We start from the raw sequence: 24,683 nt of genomic DNA, 5'->3' as shown, positions 1-24,683 counted from the left end.
CCATCCACTGCCCAAAAACCCCTAATTCCCACCCCATATCACCTTATACATAGATCATATATATATATATAAAAAAATAAATATATATATATATCTCTGTATATCAGATCTAGATAGGGAGATATATCTATATATATATATACCCGCCATATAGGTATATATATATATATATCTGTCCCCTGTATAGCGCTAACATATTCTGCGGCGCTTTACAGCCACTGTGCCAGAGGGCTCGCAGTAATCAGCTCTCTAGCTAAATACATATATATATATCTACCGTATAAAATATAGATATATATATATATATATATACCCGCCATATAGGTATATATATATATCTGTCCCCTGTATAGCGCTAACATATTCTGTGGCGCTTTACAGACATTGTCAGCCAAAGTGTCAAAGAGGGCTCGCAGTAATCAGCTCTCTAGCTAAATACATATATATATATCTACCGTATAAAATATAGATATATATATATATATATATATACCCGCCATATAGGTATATATATATATATCTGTCCCCTGTATAGCGCTAACATATTCTGTGGCGCTTTACAGACATTGTCAGCCAAAGTGTCAAAGAGGGCTCGCAGTAATCAGCTCTCTAGCTAAATACATATATATATATATCTACCGTATAAAATATATATATATATATATATATATATATATATATATATATACCCGCCATATAGGTATATATATATATCTGTCCCCTGTATAGTGCTAACATATTCTGTGGCGCTTTACAGACATTGTTAGCCAAAGTGTCAAAGAGGGCTCGCAGTAATCAGCTCTCTAGCTAAATACATATATATATATCTACCGTATAAAATATAGATATATATATATATATATATATATATACCCGCCATATAGGTATATATATATATCTGTCCCCTGTATAGCGCTAACATATTCTGTGGCGCTTTACAGACATTGTCAGCCAAAGTGTCAAAGAGGGCTCGCAGTAATCAGCTCTCTAGCTAAATACATATATATATATCTACCGTATAAAATATATATATATATATATATATATATATAAAATATATATATATATATATATATACCCGCCATATAGGTATATATATATATATATATATCTGTCCCCTGTATAGCGATTATGGCGAGGAGGTTTTATACTAGTGAGGAGGCATACGCCATTCTTTGGTCAGATGCATCAGATGCGTCTGACACTGAAACATTTGCAGACAATGAAAATGACAATATAAGTGTCAATTCCGATGTGTCTTCAGGGGACGTTCTCCCTGATGACATTGACTCTTCAGATGGTGAAGGTGCAGGAACTAGCAGTGCGGCAGCACACAGTGACACTTTCCCACTAATTGATGTGCGTTCCCTCCAGTGGGCACCTGCTCCATCTTTTGCCCCTAGAGTCCACCCATTTACTGCATCTCCTGGCATAACAGTGGATGATTCCCAGTTTACCCACATGAATTATTTTAGTTTATTCATAAGCGACGACCTCCTCAATGAAATTGTCCTTCAAACGAATTTATATGCCACCCAGTACATAACCCAAAAACCTTCCTCTGCCCATGCCAAAGATTGGACACCCACAGATCTAGTGGAAATGAAAAAATTTTGGGGCCTCACCCTAAATATGGGTATTGTAAAAAAGCCCTCAATCAGATCATATTGGTCAAAAAGTCCCGCACAGTCAACCCCAATATATTCGGCAGTCATGTCCAGGCTTCGCTATGAGCGAATAATGAGGTTCCTTCACTTCAGTGATAATTCACAGGCCCCCCCAAGTAATGATCCAAACCGTGATCGGTTATTCAAACTGAGACCCCTCATAAATTATTTGAACCACTCCTTTTTACAACATTACACCCCAGAGCAAAACGTCAGTGTGGACGAATCCCTCCTTAGTTTTCACGGCAGACTGAGCTTTCGCCAATATCTCCCTTCCAAACGGGCAAGATATGGCATAAAGCTATATAAGCTTTGCGAAAGCAGTTCTGGCTACACCGCCGCCTTCAGAATATATGAGGGACGAGATAAAAAAATTAATTCCCCAGGATGCCCCCCAAATTTTCCCATCAGTAGTAAAATAGTGGTGGAGATAATGCAGCCCCTGCTACACAAAGGGTACCACTTGTATTGTGACAACTTCTATTCAGGTGTGGCCCTATTTAGACACTTGCATTGTGCAAACACAGGAGCATGTGGAACCATGCGCAAAAACCGAATTGGTTTTCCGCAGCAGCTAGTGGGGAAGGGCATACAAAAGGGGGAGTCCTGTTCTTATTCTTGTGAGGAGCTGTTGGCGGTGAAATACAGAGATAGGAGAGATGTATATGTGTTGAGCACAATACACCCCACAGGAACAGTGGCAGTGAGGGAAAGAGGGGCAACAGCAGACAAGCATAAGCCAATAAGTGTGTCCGAGTATAACAAACACATGGGGGGGGGTGGATTTAAGTGATCAAATCTTACAGCCCTATTTGATAAAAAGGAAAACCAAAACCTGGTACAAAAAAGTGGCCATCTACCTAATACAAATTGGAATTCACAATGCCTTTTTACTTTATAAAAAGAAGGGAGGCACCGACAAATATCTGGATTTCCAGGAAAAAATAATTCACAACCTCCTTTTTGACCCTCAGGACCCCATAGAGAACCCCCAGTCTGAAAATGTCAAACGACTAACTGAAAGGCATTTTATCAGTCTAATTCCCTCCACAACAACACGAGCTAATGTGCAAAAAAAATGCCGTGTCTGCGCCAAAAATGGGCGACGCAGAGATACCCGTTACTTTTGTCCCTCATGCCCCTCACAACCAGGCCTGTGTATTTCTTGTTTTGAGAGATACCACACTGTTGTTCATTATTAGAGCTCTTCCCCAGAAAATATTCCACTTCTAATTTTGTGGTTGCCACCAAGCCCCATTTTTTGCATAAACCTGCAAATTCCTATTGTTATAAACTCTAAATTCCCTAAATTATACCCCTAGATGAATACATTGGGGAACAAAAATACTAATTACATTTTTTGCATAAACCTGCAAATTCCTATTGTTATAAACTCTAAATTCCCTAAATTATACCCCTAGATGAATACATTGGGGAACAAAAATACTAATTACATTTTTTGCATCTTTTTCAACATTTCACAAAAAATCTGGATACTCTAAGAAGATGCTAAAGCACTTATTGAATGCCTGCAAACTATTTTATCAAAATCTGGCCTACAAAATCCAATTAGCGCTCCATCTGTTCTGAGAGCGACCGTGTGCCCGTACATTAGGGTAACAGCACATATGTGGTATTGTCGTGTTCGGGAGAAATTGTGTAACAAAATATGGGGTGCAGTTTCTCCTTTAACCCCTTGTAAAGATGAAAAATTTGGGGCTACAGTAACATTTTATTACGAAAAAAGTAATTTTTCATTTTCACGTCTCAATGGTAAAAAAATCTGTGAGACACCTGTACGGTCAAAGAGCTCACTATACCCCTTGATAAATTCCTTGAAGGGTCTAGTTTCCAAAATGGGGTCACATTTTGGGGGTTTCCACTATTTTGGCACCTTGGGAGCTCTGCAAATGGGACATGGTGCCTGCAAACTATTTTATCAAAATCTGGCCTACAAAATCCAATTAGCGCTCCATCTGTTCTGAGAGCGACCGTGTGCCCGTACATTAGGGTAACAGCACATATGTGGTATTGTCGTGTTCGGGAGAAATTGTGTAACAAAATATGGGGTGCGGTTTCTCCTTTAACCCCTTGTAAATATGAAAAATTTGGGGCTACAGTAACATTTTATTACGAAAAAAGTAATTTTTCATTTTCACGTCTCAATGGTAAAAAAATCTGTGAGACACCTGTAGGGTCAAAGAGCTCACTATACCCCTTGATAAATTCCTTGAAGGGTCTAGTTTCCAAAATGGGGTCACATTTTGGGGGTTTCCACTATTTTGGCACCTTAGGAGCTCTGCAAATGGGACATGGTGCCTGCAAACTATTTTATCAAAATCTGGCCTACAAAATCCAATTAGCGCTCCATCTGTTCTGAGAGCGACCGTGTGCCCGTACATTAGGGTACCAGCACATATGGGGTATTGTCGTGTTCGGGAGAAATTGTGTAACAAAATATGGGGTGCAGTTTCTCCTTTAACCCCTTGTAAAGATGAAAAATTTAGGGCTACAGTAACATTTTATTACAAAAAAAGTAATTTTTCATTTTCACGTCTCAATGGTAAAAAAATCTGTGAGACACCTGTAGGGTCAAAGAGCTCACTATACCCCTTGATAAATTCCTTGAAGGGTCTAGTTTCCAAAATGGGGTCACATTTTGGGGGTTTCCACTATTTTGGCACCTTGGGAGCTCTGCAAATGGGACATGGTGCCTGCAAACTATTTTATCAAAATCTGGTCTACAAAATCCAATTAGCGCTCCATCCGTTCTGAGAGCGACCGTGTGCCCGTACATTAGGGTAACAGCACATATGTGGTATTGTCGTGTTCGGAAGAAATTGTGCAACAAAATGTGGGGTGCATTTCCACTTTTAACCCTTAGTAAATGTGTAAATTCTAGGGCTAAATGAATATATTAGTGATAGAAATTGAAAAATGTAAATTTGACCTCCATTTTGTTTTAATTGCTGTGAAATGCTGAAAGGGTTAAAAAACTTTCTACCTGCTGTTTTGGATTCTTTCAGGAGTGCAGTTTTTAGAATGGGGTGACTTATGGGGGTTTTTATTACAGAGGCCTTTCAAGTTCCCTTCTGAACTGAACTGGTCCCTTGAAAATTGTGTTTTGGAAATATTCTTGAAAATTTGGAAAATTACTGCTTGACTTGTAAGCCTTATAATATCTGAAAAAATTTAAAGAGTGATTAAAATTTGATTGCAACATAAATGAAAGACATGGTTAATTAGATTTATGAAAAAATTTGGTTGGTATGACTCTCTATTTGGAAGACTTGCAATTTCAAAGTTTGAAAACTGCATTTTTTTCGAAATTTTCGCCAAATTTCATATTTTTTAATAATCAAAGACATAACATACCGACCAAAATTTACTATTGACATGAAGTACAATGTGTTACGAAAAAACAATTTCAGAATCACTTGTCTATGTTAAAGCGTCTCAAAGTTATTGCCATTTAAAGTGACACATGTCAGTTTTGAAAAAAAAGGCCTGGTCTTTAACATACTTTTGGGCCTGGTCCTTAACCGGTTAAAGGAGCTAACACTATACTGGTGCAAGGCTTATCTCACCCAAAGGGCAAAAAACTCTGCTGGTGCAAGGCTGAACTAAGTTAAAGGGCCTAAAATTCTGCTGGTAAGAGGCTGAAGTCACATAAAGGGCCTCAATCTCTGCTGGTAGCTCAGCTTAAGGGCCTCTAACTTAATTTGGAAGGGCTCATGTTAAGGACCAGAAAAGTGAATTTTGGAAGGTCTTACCACATCACACACACACACACACACACACACACACACACACACACACACACACACACACAATGACAGTTCGGGGTGGGTACTGTTGGATTTCCCATTGCCTATTCCATCTGAGGTTGTCATGGGCAACAAGATTTAAAGGGGTGCTTGTTAAGGTTTTTTTGAATGTAGAAAGTGTGTAGTTGATAGGCTGTGATGGTGGGGTAAAACAGTCGAATTGTGGGTTCCCCTGAAACTAAGCATTTTTCCCCATAGACTATAATGGGGTTCGATAATCGTTCGAATAGTCAAATATTGAGCGGCTATTCGAATCGAATAACGAATATCGAATATTTCACTGTTCGCTCATCTCTAATTAAGAATTGTAGAAAGTCTTAGGGATGTGTGTAAATATCAAAACTCTCCTTAGTTATAGATAACAATTTCATAATCTAAATTTATAAAAACACAAGATGATTACACTGTATTCCAAAATACAACTTAGATATGCTGTTAAAATATACAGGTGATTTTAATTTTTGAGAGATATTTGGAGATGAGATGGGGTAAGAAACCGTTATATTGCACTTGGATTTCATTTTTACATATTTCCAGCCATTGTAGCCAAGGAGAGGGAACATAACTAGTAGTGGAATCTAAGGGACCTATAGGCACGAATTATCTGGAGACTTAAATAGGCCACACTTGTTATTCTATTCTGGCTACCAGGAAAATGAGCTTGTTACTTTAATACGCTGCCGTTACATAAGTCAGTATTTTTTGGTTAACAGATCCATTTTAAAATTAAAGCCGTGATTCCTTAGTATTAAAAAGAATGCCTAAGCTATGTTCTTCTAATTCCTATCTGCTGCTGTCTGAAAAATGTCCCACCATACTTCCTTCTCCCACTGTATTCTTCACATGCAGTGTGAATACTTTCTCTCTAGAGCATAGCCTACACAATGGAATGAATACCCATAAGAATTTTGCTTCATATGCTTCCATATGAAATTTGTAGCTATAGAAGAGACCCTATTCTCCATGGAAGCCCTATTATAACTCCATACAAAATAAAGCTGTAATGCAATGAAGCTGTAATGAGGCTGTATGCATTAGATTTTAATATGTGGAGACTTAGAAAGTCACTTAAAATAAGTGTAAAGGGGTACCCTCTGGTATCACTGGCCACATACTGTACAGTGCTGCCATTACATTTAATAATTACATTATGACTATTGATTTGCAATGATAAAGCACTTTATGATCTACTTACTTATTTTAAAAAAGTATATTTTAAATATTATTAAATCATTGACATTTATATATGAACATATTGAGAAATAAATAACGCTATGATTTCCTTTGTGCTGTTTATAGTTTTTTCAATAATTTGTGGTATGAAATTTTAATATAGAAAAATGGAATAGACAAATGAAGTGTTACCGTTGCAAACTGCCAGTCTGACCTTTATAGTTTGACAGTTTTAGAATTAGTTGTTTATGTGGTTCATGTAGAAAATAAATGTTTTCCATGGCATTTGGTCAACTGCGGTATATGGATTGTAATAAACACACAGCCTCATTTATCAGTTTCAGTCCCCGTGCTTGTACTTTGTTAAAATACGAGATCTTGTTCCACTACTTTTATTTAGACACATATTTTCTAATTTTATATATATAATAATTCAAGATTTGTTTGCTTCGATGCTGTGATATTATATTAGTATTGTACATCTGGAAAATGTATTAAAGGGCAAAAAAAATCTTTAAAAAAAAAAAGGTCAGTTAGTGCTATTAATGGGTTAATAAGTGTATCCATATACCTTTAGCAGTGGTGTGAGTGATTTCTAGGTTTCTTTGGGATCTCCTGGCATCCCATGCATTTGTTTACATAGTGTAGCTTCCTGCTGTCTTAGCTATTGCAATGCATCATAGTTACATGGTTATTGTTATTGTCCACGTGCTGGAAAAGAGTTAAAGAAGAGGAGGAACTGTCTTCTCAGTAGGGAAGTTTGGATAGGGAGACAGGTAAGTATGATGGGGTGGAGGGGGGAAGTATTGGTGACATTCCGTTTCTGGAACGTCACTGGATAATCAGAAAATGTGCCTGGGGAGGTCACTCCAGGGATATGGGTAAGTATACATTTTTGCTAAAGTATATATAAATTAGTGAAGAAATTGCATTTTATTCTGGACAACCCCTTTAATGCTATTACACTATATGCCCTGCTTACATTATTGTTAGCTTCATTGCCAGGCTAAATTCACAGCACATTTACATTTATGTTTGGTGGGACCACTTGAATAAGTCCGTTTGAAAGTACAAATAGACATATGTGACTGTATGTCTATATACTTGTAGATGTCCTTAGACTCTCAGGAGAATAAAAAGTTTAACAAATAGTACTGGATTTGTGAACACAGCCTTTCATATAGGAGTAATGTTTGATGCAACACTGTGTGTGGAAGGAAGCTCAGTAACAGCAACGGTACAGACCGAACCAGTCAGAGACAGGGACACAATGTCTGGTGAAAACAGATTTATTTGGAAAAACAGCAAAAATAAATAAACCTTCATGTCAGGCACATAATAAGCAAAATAAAATACAGCCTTAACTTCAGGCAAAATGTAAAAATAAGCCCTGCTCATCCGAGCTCTAACTAAACAGTAAAAACTAACTATATGTGTGGCTTACTACCAACCACACGAACATAACAAAGTAGCACAATACAGTCTCGCCAGACTCAGTGTTTCAGGACATACCCAGGCGCCTCCTATCTGCCCTGAAGTGCAGGCTCTGCAACTTTTTATGGCCCAGTAACAGGCCTAGGGCCTACACCTGGGGTGAGTACTACTACGCTGGATCACACATAAGTCAGAAACTTGGGGCTGATATACCGGGACTCCAGCACTCTGCCTGCCACCTTCTCCAAGATAGGGCAGGGCTGCCATGTTGTCATCTTAAGTAGTATTTGTAGCATATGTTACTGTATATCGTGATCATGGTACACATCATAAGAATAGCTGTAAATGATGATATTGCTCCCATCACAAGAAAACTGTTAATGCCTAATTTGTTGCCATGGTTGTATGGCTGTCCACACCTTTGTCTTAGATAGGGAAGTGCTGGGGTCATAAGCCCATGAATTTAGTCTGACTTGCACTTAACCAAATGTTATCATGTTGTCATAGTCTGAAGAGATAAGAACATTTCTCCGGCATGTTAGAAAGTGTTTATGTCAGCAGTCATATTAATATTCCTATACTTTTATATAGCAGTAAAACTAAAAAGAATTCCTGCTAGATAAGTATAATGAGATTTATGCAAGGTAAACACAATGTAACAAGTTACTTTTAATATTTTGTTAGGACGATGTGCTGTCAGTGAAGAGGTTAAGCATGGCAGGCAGCATCTTCCTAGGAGTAATTGCACCCACGGAGATCGTATCAGAGCCCCTTGTATATAACGCAGGCCAGAAGAGCGCTGTATCAGCTGATGAGCTCCATGATTGGTACAGGCCGCTGTGTGGCTGAATAGACTTTTTCTTCTTTTCAAACAGGTTCTGAGCTGGAAATGATTTCAGTCAAAATCATGAAGTTATTGCACATTTCAGGCTGTCAGCCTGGAAATCATTCTGTTTCTAATTCCCCTCCCTTTCTTCTGCTATCTTGCTCTCATCACTTCATAGGACTGCAAGGTTACAGAGAGGTCTAATCAATTGTCAAACTCTCCTTTATCACTGAGAAGGTGGTACAAAAACCTAACTGACTTGCTGTAGGGGGTTCTTCTGACTACACAGCACCCTTTTCCACATACAATGCTACCATGATTAATGTCCTCCCACCTCAGACCTTGTTAAAGCCTGTTCTTTAAAGCTGCCTGGTGCACCGCAGTGAAAGCAAGAGCGAGGTTGCATAAATCAACGTGTTCTCACAGCCCCCAGGATATCCATTATAGATGCCAGCTGGATGACTGCAAGATAGAGAAAAATGAATATTGTATCCTGTGGCCTTTTGCCTCTAATGACCACTTTTCAACATTTTTGCAGGCATGATTAAATTTTGATAACTGGGGAAGTCACTCTAAGCAGGCTGAAATAGAGATAAATTGACTGAGGGTCTGACATCTCAGTGGAGAGCAGGCAACTAATTAGTGTGTGAATCGCGCTCTGAAAGAGATGTAAAAGGGAGGCAGGTTTAATCAGAAGAGCCGCTGAGGTACAGGAATAGGACCCGATAATTGCGGCCTGTGTTGAAATCACAGGCTCAACAAGCTGCTTTTTCTATCTGCTTGATTGGCAGTTATTGACCTGCCGGCCGCTCCCTTCAACATTTACAATGGTTGCAGCATTGTCAAGGCAATTTGCTTTGTAACACTTGCTGACCAGTTATTTCATGTAGGGCATTAGGTCATCTACAGTGAGATGAAAGATGTTTTCTTTTATGCCGTACGTGGCTGCCATATAGCGCAATATGATTTGAATCGGTTCACTCTAAAAACAAATAGAATCTACACTTTTTAGAAATTGCTAGAGATATTTAGTACAACTCCTCTCTCTGTCACCCCCACTTATTTTGAACAGTCGCTAGGGGTTCACCCTCATTTATCTGACACCATTCTCTGGCAGGTATACCATTGGGCTTTGCAACATGCCCCGAGAGCGCCTTATGATTCTCCTATTGTACAGATATGTTGCTTCTCTCTATTGATGTACAGGCAGAAGTCACTGAAAGATTTCTCCTATTTCACTTCTTACTGTTGACAGCGGAAAAGAAAGATTTGTGGGAACACGGAATAGGTCAGTATGCTTTAGTATTACTTCAGAATCACTGACCCTGGAATAGGTGCTACCTGGGCAGTCTCTAACACTAAAGTACCCTCAACATTTTGCTTTGTCCAGCCTTGCAATCTCTAGCCTCCTCTCTTCCTTGTTGAATGCTATAGCTGTCACTCAGAACTGATATTAGTGGTGATAAAATAAAAACCAAACGCTCCTTGTAGAGTGCTGATGGTACTTCGGTCCACTCCTCAGTCTTGTGAGTATGTAAGGTAGTGCATACAGTATGTACACTTTGAACAGTTGGTTGTTGCACAAACTCCTGTTGCAACTATGCCTAGAACAGTAACGAGAGCACTGTGTTACTAAAGTTAGTGTTTCACCACTTAGTGGAGTGGTACTTTGGTTGCATTGCATCATGTGTTAGGATGTACTTGCACTATGTCGTATTATAGATATTATGAGTGATATACAGGCTCTTATGATACGTTAACGGCTGCAGATAATGATATAGTGTTCTGGTGTAACGTGTTATGATTCCTCGTAGGCGAAACAGATTGAGCTCATGAGTTGTAACAAGGGAGCATTGTTTTTACTCTCCTATAGTGTGACAAACTGATGTCAGGCATTGCCGACACTACCAAAGGCATGAAATAGCTTGATATTTAAAGGCCTGTTTTGTTGCTTCAGTGGGAAGGAGACTGCTTGGGAAAATGGGAAAGAACATCTAGGGTAAATTCACTCAGAGGAATCTGGCACAGATTTGGGTCGGATTCCGAATCCGTGGCAGACCACCCTGATTCTGTCTCCCTACTGTGTGTTAACCATGGGCAAATCTGCTATTCTAAAACATCTGCTGCAGTAAACAAGGAATCCACAGTGGGAAGCCAAGTGTTAAATGTGACATTTTTATGCTAGTGGACGACTCCAGGTAATCTGCAGTGGATCCGTGAGGGCTGGACAGTGAGGTGTGGTGTTGGCTGCAGTAGGAGTACAGTGATGGCTACTTACAGTGCCATATTGATGCAGTTCCAATGCTGGAAATTCCCCCGCACCAGTGCCTCCTTATAGCTACTAAAACCCTTCAAAGTATGTTTATAGATGTGCATGACAATAGAGAGGAGAATAGGCCCTAGTGAGCCCTGGGATGGACCAATTGGGGATGACTAAAGGTGGGAAGTATTTTAAAGAACTTTATTGTATAGCTTGCCATGCATTTCCAATTCCAATATGGTTTCTTCCTTAGAGCAAAAACAATGAGGATTTTATTGAAAAAAACTAACAAAACAGGAGTATATATGTTATGGAAACTTTTACACAAAATTAAAAGTTAAACAATCTTTCAGGTGGTTAAAAGCAGATGAAGGTTTATTTCGCTTATTTTGTTTCAAAATTCAAGATAATTTTAAGAATGAATTAAACAAAGAGGCATAGCTATGGAGATCTCTAATATTGAAGATAAGTTTGGCAAATGTCCCAAAACAGGGGTTCCTAAACCAAGTTTCTGGCAACCAACCATGAGAATGTCCTTTTACAATCACTGTCACTTTCATAGGAGAATTAGCATAACTATACATGTGATTTAGAGTCAACACTAAAGAACATTATGTGGACTAACCTTCAGCTCCAAAGCATTGATTATCTAATATTTTTATTCTTTTTTTCAAAGGATTTTTCTGGACTCACTAGGTTCCAAGTATTTAGATCATAGGTACACATTCTTCTCCACATATAAAGACCATATGTAAAAATGTCAGCAATAAAGGGATTAGTAGTATACATATTTACAATGGGATTACAATATATTAGCACTTAATTATTAGCAAAGACTATAAGGATTATTTTTATCCATCAATCCCCTCCTTTTGTTTACCACATAAAGAATTTTATTAACCATAAAGAATACTGCTGATTTTATGAGTTTATGAGTACACTGTATGCAAATGCACATGAAAATGCAAGATGCAACAAGATCAAAGATCAAAATATGCAAGATGAAGATATAAGCAATTAATGCAACAATTGGTTTGAGGCAAGAACCAAGGAACTCTCTTAACCAGGCCCCTGTTAATCCCAACCATGAGAATAGATCTGATTCACTAAGCTTTGAATCTAACCCTCTTTTTATACCAAGGCATAATATGATGGACAAGGTCATAGGATATGTCTGGCTGAGTGGTGGCAGTGGTGGTAGTTGTGGCAACATTTGTGGCAGTGGAGCAGAGCATAATATGATGGACCAGTCTGCACGACATGTCTGTCTGAGTGGTGACAGTGGTAGTAACTGTGGCAACACATGTGGCAGTCTGACAGGGCATAATATGATGGACCAGGCCATGGGACATGTTAGTTTGAGTGGTGACAGTGGTGGTAGCTGTTTATCCTTAGCAGCCATCATCAGCAGTAATAGTGTGAATGGAAGATGATGATAAAGGGAGATGTTCAGTGGCCTGCCAGCTGAAAAAGCTAGAATATTTTCTGAAATGGAAAGGATTCTATGACCCTGTGAACAACACTTGAGAGACTGAAAACAACTTGGGTGATCCTGTTGGTTATTCCTGTATGGGAGCAAATACTGCTGCTTGCACCTCCTTATGAGCCACAAGTCAGTCTTACAGGCGAACTGAACCAACTCATGGGTGAGAGTGGTTACTTGTTCACTTCTACAAAGAACAACTTATGATCTGACGCCATAGAAATTGGGGATCAGGGGTTAGTGAATACATTGGATGAGCCATGTGGTGCTATCAGTTCTTTATTCCAATATTGTAAGAAAACTTTTGCACAAAACCAAGAGATAACCTGTCTCCCAGGCAGATTAAAGCTGATGAAAATTTATTCAACATATAGCATTTAAGATAGAGATCATTTTAAAGAATAAATAAAAACAAAGAAACATGGCGCTATAGAGACCTTAGATATGGCAGAAAAGACTGGTGAATGTCCCAAAACAGGAGTTCTTAGAACAAATTTCTGGTAAACAGTTATCAGAACATCCACTTAACTTCAACGGCACTCTCATAGGAGAATTAAAAGAGAATTATACAAGTGGCTTATAGACAATTCTAAAGAACATTATTTGGTCTAGACATTGGCCCCAAAGCAGTGTATATCTAATATTTTGACTCCTTTATATAAACAATGTTTGTGGACTCGCTAGATTGCAAGTAGAGTATAGGTGAATATTGTTCTTCACATCACAAGGCCACATGTAAAAATATCAGCAATAAAGGAAACAGCAGCATAGATATTGACAAATATTCTTACATGATATTTTTCTTGATCATATAACACCAGTATAGATAAAAGTTACTATAAATCAATAAATAAACATACGTGGGATACATCTAGAAGCATAAATGAATGAATGCTATCATTTGATTATAAAGTCAGATATCAAAAAGGCTACTGCAGTATCGTAATTTGAACCACCAAGAATAACAAATGTTAAATTAAGCTCATAAATTTAAAGGGATTCTACCATTAAAATATATATTTTTTTCTCATTGACACGTAGGAATAGCCTTAAGTAAGGCTATTCTTCTCTTACCTTTAGATGTCTTCTCTGTGCCGCCGTTCGGTATAAATCCCGGTTTTCGTCGGTATGCAAATTAGTTCGCTTGCAGCACTGGGGGCGTCCCCAATGCTGCGAGAGAACTCTCCAGTGCCACCTCCATCTTCTTCAGGAATGGCCTCTTATCTGTCCATATACAGATGTGACCAGAGCTAAATGATCTCAATTTTAGTTTTCTAATGCAATAAATCAAGAAATGGCTATCTATCTGTAACAATGGGGGTCTGCAATCGCTGTCTTACTATTACTCTTAGCAAGTGCCTATCCTTGATTGTTTTGGTTGTCCTACAGCCTGTGCTTCCTCAGGTAGCCAAACTCCTGCTGCTAGTTTTATTGGATCCTCCCATAGAACGGATACTCACTCCCTTTCAGCAACGTAAAAGTTTAATGAGTAAACCTGATAGCCCTGCCCAGCCGATCGGAAAAAGCTCATAACTAGTGAAACACAAGTTCAGTGTTTATTTCACTTGTAGTGCATAAACTGCCTTTGCAAGGGCATAGGCAAACAAAACAAAAGCCTTCTTGGCTGAGAACTAACTATAACAGAAAATGTTCCCTGACTATACAGGAGCCTGGCTGCCAGACTCTCGCTCTGGATACATCAAACGGTGGCACAGTACCTGGTTTGTAGGTTCAGTTCACACAGGAACTCTCAGCTCTGTCAGTGTGGTGCCACACTTCCTACTTCTGACACACAGACTATATCAGGCCTTAATTACACAGCTGGCCTCCCTGGTGTGAGTCTTTACCATACACCATTTAGCTGCCTGGCTGGAGCATACCTTTTCTCCCATACCACACCCTTCACTTTCTCACAGCAGATACTCCTGAAGAATTGATAGATGCACCATGGTTAAGCACCTGATGGTTCTCTCCTGATTCTGGTGCATGCACTGTCTTCCCAGGTGTACCTTCTGCCCAGTTTCTTTAGCTTTCTGTGTATGTGCCAAGAGAATCAGGCACCAGGAGAAAGAAGAACGCACCCCATCAAGTACATCGCCACAGCTCAATCATAAGATTTTAGAACAGTTGTACAGTGATGTCCCTTTGTTTATGCAAATAACTTTTTATTGAATTTTTTACGTTTTATAAACAAACATCCAGAAAAATTGAGTGAAATATAGGCAGATACAATAATCTTTCAAAGTAGATCATGGTAAGAACATTACAGTGAGCAATGGAGCATAGAAGGTGGTGGTTGGAGAAAGATGAGAGAGAGAATGAGAGAGAGTGGAGGGGGTGAGAGAAGAGGGAGTGAGGAGGAGGGGGGAAACTAGAGGCAGAGTCATAGGTGGCCATATCAGAAGAGAACTAATCAGATGTAAGGCTGGTATTTTAAGAGATCAGCCAAGGGGACCACATCTTAATAAATTTGTCATGAGAGCAGTTGGTCCAGTTAAGGAACCACAGGTGGTGTCATTGGCTGGAAACAGTGGAGAGGGACTTTGAAGCTTGTATAAGTTGGATTGTCAAGTCTGTCTTGGAAGTTTAGAATCCAGGTTGTGGAATAGAGTGGATTATCAAGGCTGAGGTGAGTATAAAGGTGGAGGAGGTGAATATTTGAATGATGCGTTGAACCTCTGACCATGAACAGATGAACAAGGTCACAAAGCTACTAGGTGTGGAGGAAGAGAGCCGTGGCCGGTGCAGCATTGCCAACAGAGGTTGTGGAGGAAAGATACGAAAGATCATAAGAGTGCAGCAGCTCTGTAAGCTCTCAGAGGCTAGGTAACTTGTGTGTATGTAGGTCAGAAGAATATCTTGTGAATTTCACACAAAGATTTGTGAGTCAGTTGGAATGCCAAGTGTATGGTGAGTTTTTTTTTTCACGAGAAGCAGTAAAGGAGATGGGAGGGAGATTTTGGGCACTTCCGATTTGGTGATGTTCACTTTGTAATTAGAAATGACCCCGTATTCATGTAACAATGCAGTTTGATGGGGTTTGATATTAAAAATAAAATGGCATCGGCAAAAGCTACTGCATAGAGCAAGGGTTGCCCAAATCAAAGGCCATGGATTCCTGGGTGTGAACAAATAGATTCTAGTAATGTTTCCAAGGTGAAGATGAAAAGAGACAGTGACAGGAGGCATCCCTGATGGGTCTCATTGGAGATGTCGAAATACAATTACAGTGTACCATTGACCTTAAGTTTCAGATATGGCTTTGAATACAGTGAGAGAACAGCAGTTACAAATGCCTCTGGAATTCCAAATGACTTCAATGAGGCACACATGTACAGCCAATTAACTCTATCAAATGCCTTCTTGGCATTCACACCAAGAAAGATAAGATAAGATAATCCTTTAATAGCCCCACCATGGGGAAATTTCAGTGTGTCACAGCAGCATGATAATACAGATACAGGATAATAAGTAATATATTACAGAAGGAAAAAAGAAAAACAGGGCGCCGAGCCGACCCTAGTGCAGTAATTTCAATAAATGAAATGGAAATATAAGATGAAAATAGGATGGCCTCTCACCTTGGCAGGTTGTGTGAAACACAACAACCTATAGGCACAATCAAATGGAACATTCAGGAGGGCAGCAGCTGAAAAGGCCGTCAGGAAGACGTGAGGAATTCAGCAAATTAGGACCAGACTCTCCAAAGACAGAAGGAGACACACATAAGCTAAGAAAAATACTGTACTAGGAATCAATAGCAGCTGGGAAAGGAAAGGAAAGGAAAGAAGGAAGGAAGGAAGGAAGGAAGGAAGGAAGGAAGGAAGGAAGGAGACTTCAGGATCATTTAGGCCTCTCTCTTTGCTTGGTCTATTGTAGATTATGTAGCCTGACCGCGGTTGAGAGGAAGGACCTCCCATCGCACTCCTTCTCACACTTGGGGTGAAGCAGTCGGTCACTTACAGTGCTGCTAAGTGCCGTCAAGGTCTCATACATGGGGTGGGATTTATTCTCCCACATGGTGCTCACCACCTGTACTGGGTCTAGGGGGCACCCCAAGACAGAGCTGGCCCTTCTAATCAGCCTGTGAAGTCTAAAGTCAAGACTAAAGGTTTTTTGGGTCAGTGCAATGGCATACAGGATTTGGTGAGTGTTATCTTTTCCTTCTCGCCCCTTCACGAATCCTGATTGTTGCTCATGGATGGGAGTATTGGTTGAAGTTGTAGGGCAACTTCATTTAGAGAAATTTGGTAATAACTGTTGCAAAGTGTAGGGTTTATGGCTATTAGTGTAATATGGGTCTCCTGAATTTGCCTGAATCACAGGGCACAAGAAATAGGAGCATGGTCTCATATGCTCATTTATCAATATGTGCATTGCTAGAGAGTTGAGCTAGCTGAATGGAGTAAAACATTTAGTTGAGTATCTGGTGTGTTATACTTGGGAGAGAAGTGCAAGTAGTCCTTCATCATGGGGTGAAGCGGTCACCAGACATCAATGAGATGCAGTTCCTGGAGATTACTTATGGCTTTCTGAGAGATGGCAGATTTACCAGTGGATGTATGAAGAATGGTATTTAGTGTTACATTGAGGTCTCCAGCTAGGATGATGTCACCTGTTGCAAATAAGTTAAGTTCTTGCAGGGCTGACTTCAACCACGGAATCTGTGCCTGGTTCGGGTAAATATATGTTTGCAATTGTGACAAGTCGAGAGGCTAGGGAACCTCATTAGAGTCCTCTCCTGGCTCCAGGCCATGGTGGGGTTCAGACGTCATCTTAATTAAGTCAGACGGTAAGTGAGAGTTGCTTTTTTTAAGGAATTTCTGAAGATCTCCTTGTTACTTAGAGGGACATGGGATTCCTGTGGTGTCAGACCCTCAGTCTCTGTTGGTCTTGACCATGTCAGTGCCATTCAGTGCAGTTGAGGAGTGAACTGCAGGCTGAAAGTAACAGAGCTCTAGAGACGTACATCCATTACAGTGCATGGTCAGGCCCTTGTGCAGTAATGCCTGATTTTATAGGTTGAAACTCCACCTTCATAACTTCATAATGAATAAAACTTATTTTTCCAAATATTTCAACAACAATAGGCCATATCAATGGTATCATTTTCACATTCTCTGACTGCCTTATTAGGTACATGGGCTGGTTTGGTTTGTATATGCACTGAATATTTTAAAAATCATGATAACTTTAGAGCAAATTTTAGCTCTAAACTCCAACACCAACTGCAACTCAAAGCTAAGTTTAAAATTGACTCTTATGATAAATCTTCCCCTATGAGTATGCAAAGTGAAATAGCAGGATGTCATCAAAATGTTGGGCTATATTTACAAAGCAGTTTACATAAAAATGTGCAGAAAATGGGGCAAATCTGTGTTAAAATTTGCAACCTTTTCTTATTGCTTTCTTAATTAGTAAAGTATAATAAAGAAATGAATATGTATAGAGAGAGTTTAAGTAAAAATAAATAGATGATGAAAGTGTAGATTACTTCTCGCAGTCAAAGACTTGGATTTCTGACCATCAGATAATACAAATGACGGCAGGTTTTGTAAGAACTTGATTACATCAACCCTGTACATTGAGCACAAATGACCTCATCTATTTACTCAGACTGGTATAGTATGCATAAGTGTCAGAGAATATAGGCCAGTGTGTTTTGTAACAATGGTATAATTTTACCTACACCATAGAACGCTAATTATTATTCATTTAGTAGCGCTTTCTGTTTCTCTCCCAGAGGTAAACCAATTACCACATACACAGCACACATAAATGATACCAAATTACATTAATTACATTTTTCTCTTTTTCTTTGGTGGGATGAAGACGTAAATGCCACTAGTTTTATCATTTTCTTAACTTTGTTGTCAAAGTTTGTGCTTTTCTTAGTTCATTGTATAGTTTTACAAGAAAGTCCTGGCTATCACAGCTACACCTCCCACTATCTAAAACACAATTTTTGAGGATCTGCCAGGCTAATCATTGTGAGTCAGATAACACTAATTGTCACCCTGATCCGGAGCAGCTGTCTAATTACAATTTTGTTTTTATTAATTACAGAGTAGAAATTCATTTGTAATTAGCTCCTACTAAATCATAGTTTAAACAGCCAAAAATTGCATTACAATCTAAAGTGTAATTACGGCACTACACTGAAGTGTTTATTTAAATCGTGTTCACATAGTACATATTTTTCAATCAACTTATTAAACATGTACATGAACTTCATGGGATAATGCGAGCAATATTTATAAAAAGCTAAATGCTTTAGTTTGTTATGCATTTTACCACATCCAATATAGTTGCTAAAGTAGTGGAAGTTAATTTACACATAAATTGTCTAAGAACTTTTTTTTTGTCTTTTAACCCCTTAATAGCAAAGGACTTCCTATTACGTTCTGAGCGGCAAGTAATTGGCGCAAATAGGCGTAATCGTACACTTTGTGATGGCTGGGCGGCAGCTAACACCTTGCTCTGTAAACCTGATCAGAGCTGAACTCTGATTGGGGTTTTTAAGTCCTTGAATTCCACGGTGAATTTTGGGGGTTCCTCCATTTTAATGACCCCCCCCCCCCCGGACCACCCCTCCAAGATCGGGGGGTGCCCTTATCTATTTTCTGCAGTTTTGGGTTTGGACAGTGACCCCAGGCTCCTAGGAGCCCCATACCTGGTTGAACTTTCCTCGGATGCAGGAATTCAGCCTATGCGTCTGCAAAGGCTGACTTCCTCCATACACTGCAATACACGTGCATACATCTGTATTGCAGTGTATAGTACTGAACCAGTGATCAGAGCATTGCTGATTCAGATCGCCTAGTGGGACATCAAATAAATGTAAAAAAAAAAAGCATTCAAAAAAAAAAAAAGTGTGTGAAAAAAATAATACATTAATACAGCCCCTAAAATCTCCTTTCCCTATATTAAATGAATTATATAACAAAACAACAAAACAACAAACAATACATATCTGGTATCCCTACATCCTTAGCAACCCATACAATAAAATTGAAACATTATTTAACCTACACGGTGAACGACAGGAAAAAAAACTGAAAAAAAAAAAACGCCAGAAGTACTGATTTTTCACCATCTCACTTTAAAAAATATTCTATAAAAAGTGATTAAAAAGTCATATGTACCCCAAAAGTAGCAATAAAAACTCTGTCAACAGTACCAATAAAAATTATACACATCTCAGAAGATGGCAATGGAAAAATAGTTGATATATATCCCCAAAAAGGTTTTTGTTATGCAAAGTTAGTAATACATAAAAAATTATATAAATTAAGCACCGCCATAAATGTACCGACCCGCAGAATAAAGGTATTAGGTTAGTCTAGGCTACATAGAAAAAAATTTAAAAGGTAATACACAATGCCAGATAGTCAAGAAGTTATAGGCAACCAAAAATGGTGTCATTGCAAAATGCATCTCATACCACAAAAAACAGCCCTCATATGGTTACTTCACAAGAAAAATAAAAAAATATATAGTTTGTACTATGTGAAGACAAAAACCTCCCAAATCACCAAATCATTAGAACACAACTGGCTGCGGCAGGAAGGGAATGTGAAAGCTGTGCATACATATATCAGGGTACTTTTTTGTACCTAGAATAGCCCACTTAAATAGTTAGTGCATGTCTCTGATGACACAAAGTGGACACAACATATTGGGAAATGGCATATTTCTATAAAAATTTCTGTTTTCACTTTGTACATTCATTTTTGGGAAGCACTCAAAATGATAATACGCATTTATAAATTCCTTGAGAGGTATAGTTTCAATAATTAGGTCACTTTTGGGGGATTTCCATTGTATTGGTACTTTAGTTTGGTCTCTGCAAATGTGACATGGCACCTGAAAACTATTCCAGCAAAATCCATCCTTCAAAAGCCAAATAGCACTCTTTCCATTCTGAGCCCGACCATGTACTCATACAGCAGATTACAACCATATATGGAGTATTGCCATGTTTAGGAGCAACTGTTTATGAAACTGTGGGGGGCTTTTCCCCCTTTATCCCCATGTGAAAATGAAAACTTTGGGGATAAAGTGACATTTTAGTAATTTTTCATGTAGATATCCCAATGTTAATATAATCTGTAAAATGGCTGTTGGGTTCAAATGCTCACTATACCTCTTTATAAATTCTTTCATGGTGTAATGTCCAAAATGGAGTCATTTTTGGAGGGTTTCTATTGCTTTGGTACTCTAGGAGCTCAGCAAATGAGACATGGCACTTGAAAACTATTCCAGCAGAGTCTTCTTTTCCAAATTCACACGGACGAACACACGGACGAACAGAGCACATGCGTACTCACACACAACTACCGCACGCATGGACACTTGCTCTGTGCACTTAGAAACACATGGATCACACGTGCACATACACGCATACAAGTACACGGACCACACATGTGCATGCACACACTCATACATACACATGGATCACACGTGTGCACACACACACAAATACACACGCGTGCACATACACATGGATCACACACATGTACACGTACGCATGCACTGACAAAACATGTCTGGTATCCTTAGTGGCTGCTTGCACACTGCAGTATTTTTCACAGGCCTCCAGGCTATGGATTTGGCAGTTCCATAGACTTCTTTGTGCACAAAGCTGTGAATTTTGCAGGCTCCATAGAAGTCTATGGAGATGTAGAATCCACGGCCCGGAGACTGTAGTGTTACAGTAGTGTGCAAGCAGCCTTACTGAGCAGCCATATTGGTCAGGTGAAAACTACCTGATAGTAAGATTGTCATTATTGCTTACTATACAGGGAGCTTTCATCACTGAAGAACTATAATAGATAGTTGTGTAACTGGAAACCAATTTTACTCTTTTGTCCATGAACTACTTATAAATTACACTGGAGGGAGGGGGAAGGGTTGCACTATGGTGTTAATTGGGTGTAAATCAATGGCATAACTAGGAATGATGGGGCTGGGTGGTGAACTTTTGACATCCCCCCCGACATTGAAGACCCTGACTGACCTGCCCGCCCGCATTCCTGCGCACACTATTATACCCATAGTGGCCCCTGCATACAGTATTATACCCCATAGTGGCCCCTGCACACAGTATTATGCCCTATAGTGGCCCCTGCACACAGTATTATGCCCCATCGTGGCCCCTGCACACAGTATTATACCCATAGTGGCCCCTGCACACAGTATTATACCCCATAGTGGCCCCTGCAAACAGTATTATACCCCATAGTGACCCCTGCACACAGCATTATACCCCATAGTCGCCCCTACAGACAGTATTATGCCCCATGGTGGCCCCTGCACAAACTATTATGCCCCATTGTGGCCCCTTCACCCAGGATTATGTCCCGTTGTGACCCCTTCACCCAGCAATATGCCCCACTGTGGACACCCATGAACAATTATTATACTCTGGGGACTTTTCAGAACTCAGAGTATAATAATCGGAGACTCAGGAGGGATACAAACATAAAAAACTCTGTTACTTATCTACTCCTGGCTTCACTGTACTTCTCGCTGATGGTGGCCATCTTCAATGACGTCCGCGATGTCACGTGACCCGGGGGCCTGCGTCGCAACGCAAAGGACGCAGGCCTCCGGTCATGTGAAGTCAGGGACGTCACACAAGTAGGCCCGAGGCCTGCCCAGAGAGGTAAGTAACACAATATTTTATGTTTCCTTACCTCTCTTGGGCCTCCGGTCATTATCTCGGGGGTCTTTGCAGACCCTTGAGTACAATAATACTGTTTGTAGGGCCCACGGCGTCACTTACTGATCCCGGCCGCTCCAGCCAGTAACGGCCTATAAAAAAAAAAAACGTAGCGGTAGCGGATGTCGCCGGGCCCGCTAATATCCTGAGCACTGTGGCAGCTGCTACCCCTGCTACCCCGGAGTTATGTCCTTTGTGTAAATGTTTTATATGTTTGTGTAAGGTGCATACATTTTAATTTTTGATAAAAAATAGTTCAAAAAATTGTTGTAATAGTTTATACTACATAATATGTATTGATTATGTAAAATCAATAAAAATGTTGAAATGAAAAAAAAAAAAAGTTGTTCACATCAATGTTACGAAAATTTAAAGTGGAAAAAAAGATTTACTGTAGCGCTCTGAAAATGGCAATTTCAGTGTGGCACTAAAAATTTTACTTTAGCATAACCAATAATTTAACATATTTTCCGCAAGCGAAGCCGCGGGTATTCTACTAGTCTGATAAAAAGCTGGCAAAAGAAAATTAAGATAAAAGGTTTTCAATTATATAGTGAAAAGCCTAATATTATAGCAGTAAAATTATAAGGTTTGGTAGACAAACTTAAGGCTGATGACCCACTTTGCAGAAATTCTGCTTTTTTTGTTCCAGATTTTGCTGCTGTTTTTTGAGCCAAAGCCAGGAGTGGATTAAGCAGAAGGTAGAAGTATAAGAGCTTCCTATAGGTTTCCCTTTCCTTTTTTAGCCTATATATTTCCCTTTCTCTTTGCTTAAAACTGCAGCAAAATCTGCAACAAAAAAAAGCTGTGTTTCCAAAACGTGGAGCATCAGTCATAATGTCCATCAGGAGGAAACTGAACAACATTATGTATGGCAGGACTGCAAGGAGCAAGCCACTGCTCTCCAGAAAGAACTTTGCTGCCCATCTGCAGTCTGCTAAAGATTACCTGGACAAACCAGAATGAAATCTGAAAGTTGGTTTGTGGTAGATAAGACTAATGACAGTGCTGTTGCACTTGCTATGCACCTTGTTTATCTGCCTGGCAGTGTGCCACATCCATTCTACCCATTCATTCCTAACTACATATCCTGTCTCCATGGCCAGTTTGTCTAGATATGTTAGACTAGTAAATCTCACAAAAGGACTAAAATCAGGTTTTTCATAAAGAATTGTCTAATTTATCCTTTTTTTTCACCCCGACAAAGAAATTTCCTATAAGGTCTGTACCGCTTACATATGCTGCTTTAGCAAAATTCCTTTGATCATAACAATTTTGCTATTTTAGAGTGATCAGGAATTTATGATAATTAGTTTGTTCTGTACATTCTGAAACAGCCGTTCTCATTACACTCACTCTGGATTTTATATCGATAGGCTAATTTGTATCCATAGTCCTGACTAGCAGTGCTCCAAAGGGCATACCCTCATTCTGCACAGCATTCATCTCCTAAGGTTTTCTTTGACGTCTGGCATATATTTTTATCAACCCATGCTAACTTCAATGCTTTTTCTTTACTTCCACAGTTTCTCTTAAATAAGGTACGTAAGTCTACTTCTATCGTGGAAGTCTATCATTCATAAAATGTTAGGTCTACAATGGAGTTTCTTATGTATTTTACCACTTTGTGCCAGTTAATTGGTTCCCCAGGAATACTACACTGAATCTTCTTCACCAATATTTTTCCCACTTTTCCTATATCATCCCACTCGCACATCTGCCACGATATTTGTCTCTACATTATTATTTGAAAAAGGAAGGCAAGTAAGGAAAGTAAGGCTGCTGGTGCAAATCCCCAATGCTTTTCAGCCATCATTATTTTTCCTTGATATTCCTAGATTTATCTTTGAGTTGCAATGGGAGTTTTCACCAGATTTGAGACAAGGGTTTCCTTTTGAAATCGCTCCCTGTATAGCTGGATTTGAGGTCAACTCAGATCAAATCTTATTCTATCATTCTGGCTAATGTACAGTGGGAAAGATGGATCTGGAAAGTTCGTTCACCACTTTTTTTTTCCGGAATAGGAGTACCGTAGTTAAGACAACCTGATATGGACCTTCCCATTGAAGGCAATGCCAGTGTTTTCCTTTTATGGCCTTAATAGAGATCCAATCTCCTGGTTTAACTGATGTTGATTAAGCAACCTGGAATGAGATTTTGGAGACTTCTTTGTGGTTTAATATTCTTAACCCCTTCCCGCCGATGGCATTTTTTGATTTTCGTTTTTCGTTTTTGACTCCCCACCTTCTAAACCCCATAACTTTTTTATTTCTCCGCTCCCAGAGCCAT

This window comes from Leptodactylus fuscus, chromosome 1 (assembly GCF_031893055.1).
Source record: "Leptodactylus fuscus isolate aLepFus1 chromosome 1, aLepFus1.hap2, whole genome shotgun sequence".
In the NCBI taxonomy this organism is placed as follows: domain Eukaryota; kingdom Metazoa; phylum Chordata; class Amphibia; order Anura; family Leptodactylidae; genus Leptodactylus; species Leptodactylus fuscus.
This window is presented reverse-complemented; position numbering follows the sequence as displayed.